This window comes from Galeopterus variegatus, unplaced genomic scaffold (assembly GCF_000696425.1).
Source record: "Galeopterus variegatus unplaced genomic scaffold, G_variegatus-3.0.2 Scaffold21134, whole genome shotgun sequence".
In the NCBI taxonomy this organism is placed as follows: domain Eukaryota; kingdom Metazoa; phylum Chordata; class Mammalia; order Dermoptera; family Cynocephalidae; genus Galeopterus; species Galeopterus variegatus.
The window spans coordinates 5355-10639 of record NW_007747245.1 but is presented as its reverse complement, the minus strand read 5'-3'; the positions used below and the strand labels follow the sequence as shown (position 1 = coordinate 10639).

The window sequence follows — 5285 nt, the reverse complement described above, 5'->3', positions numbered from 1 at the left end:
GTGGAACAGCCAACAGGTGTCGTGGGGATTAAATGCAACTCTAAGGGTAAGAATTCTTGCATGTGTAGCACAGAAACCCTTGTGAAGAAGCAAGAACATACTGTGTTAAAATCCAGTGTCTGAAGGCGATTGCTTGCTAGGGTAACTCTCACGTGCTGGTTTACAGTGAAAGGCTGTGATACTTTTGGAAAATGCCTTACAGTGTTGGAGGAATTACTCCTGAAATGACGCGCTCATTGTTTGGTCCTAGGTGAGGCTCCAGGTGGGGCTGTATGCCGTCTACCTTCTGGACTGGCTCACTGTTTTTAAGAAAGAACAGTTCCTCATTCTCCGCCTGGAAGATCATGCTTCCAACGTCAAGTACACCATGCAGAAGGTCTTCCAGTTCCTGAACCTCGGTATGAGAGTTGTGCTTCCGACCGCTGGGGCGGAGCGTGGGTTCCGTGGATGCTGGCTATTTTTGGAGCTCTCTGGGTCAAGTACAGACTTAGTAGAATGGCCAGGGATAGGCTTAAGTGGCAGGCCCAGGGTCTCCCTAAGGGAGGTCAGTTCAGGATGTTTTTATTGAGCACCACCTGCACATCTCTCTGGGTCAAGTACAGACTTAGTAGAATGGCCAGGGATAGGCTTAAGTGGCAGGCCCAGAGTCTCCCTAAGGGAGGTCAGTTCAGGATGTTTTTATTGAGCACCACCTGCACCTGGGTCATTGTGGACAGCATGGTAAGGCGTTCTCTGGGGAACAGGAGGTGGCCTCCCCAGTGGGAGCTTACAGTCTAGTGGAGGGAGAGGTGGGAGACACAGCTGAACTGACCGAGGAACTGGTGGCATGACGTGAGGAAGGTGAGCATCGTCTCCGCAGGTGCGCACCGATGATCTGGGATCCCAGCTGCTGAAGGGACTGTGGGGGGCTTCATGGAAGGAAAGGGTCTGAGGGCTGAGCTTTGAAGGACTGACAGGATGTCAGTGGTGGCTGGAGCAGAGTCCTGCAGAGGACACGAGGCTTGGAGGAGGGAACAGACAACCTGCCCCACTGCAGGTGTTGTTGGGGACCCCTGGAGTCAGAGCCACGTGGCTGGATTTTGGCTGCTTGCCACAGCACCTGTGCCTCAGGGGAAAGGGAACCTGCCCTCAGCCTGGGGACACCTGGCAGCCAAAGTCCTGAGAGGCACTTTGTGGTAGCAGGCCACGCCGCTGGCCATGCTGAAGGATGGCGGAAAGGCTGAAGCAAGAGCAAACCACATTCCTTCCCACAGCACCTGCTGCAGCCCTAATGACCTCGCCTGGGAGCTTTGTTAATTGAATATTTCTTGAAATATATGTGCCCACCACTGGGACTTGGGACCCTCTCATCATTTGACTTTGTTTCTCCTTTTCCTGGAGAGCTAGTCATATGATGGAGTGTGATTACTTTTTTCCCTTCTAAGGCCAAGGGCCATTTGTCTTTGATCTGGCTGCACATGTATTCTGTCTCACTAATGAGCTTATCTTCCATCCCTAAGGTGGGCAGTAAGGCCAGTTCTGTATCTCCCGTCACCTGGGACTCTGGGACATGCTTTTTCTGTGCATGGATGAAGGATTTTGGCCAGATCCCGAGAGCCCGGGGTAGAGGCCTGGGCAGTGATCTGGTGCGTGAATCCAGTGAGAGGAGTGTGGGCCAGTGGCCAGGGTGTGGAGGTGGCAGCCCCTGCTAGCTTGTTCTGCGGCCTCTCCTCATTGATATCCTTGCTGCAGGTGGAGGCTCAGCCAGTGGGGTCTCTGGGCACAGGTGGTCTCCTCCCCGAGGCCACCTTACAGCAGGACACACAGGGTGAAATGTGCTCAGCCACGGGCCCTTTGCCTCAGCAGCCAAAGTAGAAATGACTGTGGCAGAATATTCCAGCAGCCAGTTAGCAGGAAAATCTAAGCCCATGGACTGTGCCTGGCGGGAGGCACAGTTATCTGAGGACAGGCTGACAGCCGTGGAAAGTAGCCCATTTGGGACAATTGGAAGTGAACCCATCCTCTAAGCTTCAGGTGAACGCTGCAGCAGCGTGAAGTGCCCGTGGGGTTCCCCGAGGGTGGGCTCTGAGCACCGGCCAGAGCAGCTCTGTGCTGCTTCACAGTCCGACTTCCACCGTCCTCCCTCAGCTCCTCCAAAGTGGGCCCAGCCAAAGAATTTTAATCCCCAAACACATTCTTCCTAAAGGAAACTCCCGTCTCAACATGAAGCATAGCTGGGATTTTTGCAAAGTTCTTTTACTTCCTGGCTTGACTCCTGCCTTTTTCCTTTTATTCCAGGGCCCTTGAGTGCGAAGCAAGAGGCCTTGATGACAAAGAGCCCCGCATCCAATGCACGGCGCCCTGAGGACCGGAACCTGGGGCCCATGTGGCCCATCACACAGAAGATTCTGCAGGACTTCTACGGGCCTTTCAACACCAAGCTGGCGCAGGTTCTTGCTGATGAGGCCTTTGCATGGAAGACCACGTGAGGGCTGAGGTCCTGCTACAGGCCCTGGGTCCACTGATTCCAGCATTGCCATGATTTTAAAAATCTCTCTTTGTGGAGGTGCGATGTGCTCCTTGGTGGAGTTGATGGAGAAAACCTCTGGGGACGCAGTTTTCTTTCCCTCTCTGGGCTGTGTGAATTCTATCCCTTCCAGAATTTCCTTTGTGGTCAGGCCAGCCGCTGACCCCTCACTGGGCTCCTCCGTCTGAGGCCACCACGTGCTCCACTTCCACAAGAATTCAATTCTGCTCCAAGAGTGCCCAGAGCTCCAGGGTGATGCAGGCGGGCACTGTTCTGGGTGCAGAGAGGGGCTGCAGGGAGGTCGCTGCCAGCCTCGCTGCCTTCGGGAGAGCCTGAGTCTGGGAGTTGGCAATTCTGGGATCCGATTAGGCACGCCAGAGGTCACGCCACAGGGCTTCTGAGAACTGACATAATTTACATTCAGTTTTGAAACACTCTTCTTCAGATCTCGAAGGTCATTTGGGTGGAGAATCGAGGCTCAGGAATGGAGTCATCTTTCTGTTTTCTTTTTCCCTTTCTCTCCAAAGTCAGCCCATCAGTCTCTTCATATATAAACCCCGTCAACTTCACTGTTTCCGAGAGAATAAAAGAAGTTGGTTATTTTGGCAGCACGTTCATCTTCCCAACCTCCTCCCATTCTGTCCTTGTAGACTTCAGTTATGTTTAACATAGAAAATGAATGTGTTTAAAATAAACCACGTTCTACATGGGACTAGCCCTCGCTCTCTTTTCTGCCTCTTTAGATGTTTTCTCAAGAAATTCAGTTTATAATCAGAAAAGAAACATTTGCTGTTCATGCCAGAAAGTGCAACTGCAAGGAATCGAACACTTCATGGACAGTCTAGCTAACTCAAGCTCTCACCATGTGCACAAGGTCATCAGAGAACTGGAGGATGTGTAAAAGCTCAGTGCTGGCCGGCTGCAGGCACCACCTCTCCGCCTTCCTACCGGAGTGAGTTTATTATCCATTCTCCACTGTGCGTGGTCGAAGATCCTCCCTCGGGTAGGGAACTACAAGATACTTGGGTCTTGATTCAGAAACACAATGACAAACTAAATTTGGGCTGAACATGGTGTGCTGAGATTCAGAACGAGATCGCAAGAAGCTGTGTCCTTAATGGAACCTTTTGGGCCACTTAGCAGCTTGGGCCAGATGGAAGGGCTGAAGGTCTTGCCATTTCTTGAAAGTCATGGGAAAGATTGAAGAGAACACTTGGGCCACTTGGCACACAGCCTCTGGTGGGAACTCGACGGAGCTTTGCACTCGAGTGTTGTCCAGGGAAGTGTCCTGTGAACGAAAGTTCCCAGGTCGAGACACCGTCCACCCAAGTCAGAAAGTGCAAACACCTCCCCGCTGAGTTGTAACTTGCGTGTGTGAGACAGACCAGCTTCGGTGGTCAGAGGTCCATCTGCAGGTGCTCAGGTGTCCGACCCTGGCACTGTTTTTCTTCTGCCATCAGAGATGGATACACAGCCCATTTGAAGGCATGCAGAGGGCTCCTAGCACTGGCAAGGCGGGGCTATTTCTGCTACTGAAGGGGCTGTGTGTCCTAAACACCCACTTTCAGGGACAATCCCCTCTTTATCTCGCAGCCGGCACTTGGAGCAGCAGCCAGTTGGGAAATCTGGCCTGAGCACAAGGATGCTTTAGGGAGATATCACTTCAGTGTGTGTGTGTGTGTATTTATTTGCAATACAGAGTGCGTGTGTGCATGTGTGTGTGTGGGTGCATTTTCTGAGTGGATTCCCTTCAGTTCTGTTGCCGACGAGGCTCCTCTGCTCTGGACATAACCCCTTTTATAGATTAATTTCTCTGCCAGTTAACTTGTCGTTTCCAGCACATGTTTTGCTATTCCACACCAACCATAATTACAAGGGATTTTTCTTATGCACTCCTGTGCATGTGAGTAACATGTGGTATAACTCTGCTTCTTACAGAAGTGTGACTGAAGGTGTTATTTCCAATATTATTTGGTTGATTACACGAATCTTTTTTAACACACGCAGGCCCATCCCGTCAGTGCCAACCAATGCCACGCAGACACGGTTTCTCTCTCGAGGGGCCTTTCTCCGCAGGGCAGCGTGTCACCTCTGCTTCTTCTCATTTGAGGCCCAGCTCTTGCAGGCAGCACAGATGCCATTTTGAGCAGTGGCTTTCTAGCCTGTCATCCCAGACCAAAGCAAAACGGAGCATTTCTCACGACCTGGTATTGAAGTTACTTTGTGTTCTCAAAAGCTGTGTACCAGATTGTATTAAATTGTACTCCCTTAATCGTGTAAGGTATGCTAAGGGAATCACAGTCGAGCTGTACTTTTATTACTATTTAACATGATTAAAGACGGACCATGTGATTGGTACCTGCAGCGTGCACGCTCCCTCTCTCTAGTGTAAGCGCGGCCCCGCGGGTTCTCTCCACGGCGTCCCACGTGTGTGAATGAATTGTGGAGATAGTTTGGAGTCTTACCTACACCAGTTGTGCCCACTGTCGGTGAAGGGGACTTAGGGCATGGTGACTGGTGAGAGATGAGGTGTGATCATGCTAATGTCTAAGCAGAAGAAAACGAGATCAGAGAGGCAAGGATTCAGATGTTACCAGGAACTCCCTGTGCGAAGCCTGTTGTGGGTGGGAGTGGGGTTGGAGGCCCATCCCAGCCCACAGCAGGCCTGGCATTGTCTTCAGACATTTGAATTTGAAGGTTCGGTGACTGCAGTCCCACTTCAGGCCCCTGGCAGCTGTTATTTTGAGCCCCTGGTGTCTCTGGGTGCATGTCACTGTCA

The 5285-nt window shown here is 51.6% G+C and overlaps 1 long non-coding RNA gene across 1 annotated transcript; it reads left to right on the top strand.

The window, feature by feature from the left end:
* Positions 1–265: 265 nt before the first annotated feature.
* On the top strand, positions 266–4864 carry LOC103583268. Its single transcript, XR_549842.1, has 2 exons — positions 266–398; positions 2278–4864. It is a non-coding gene; the product is annotated as an uncharacterized LOC103583268 (long non-coding RNA).
* The last annotated feature ends 421 nt before the right edge of the window (positions 4865–5285 follow it).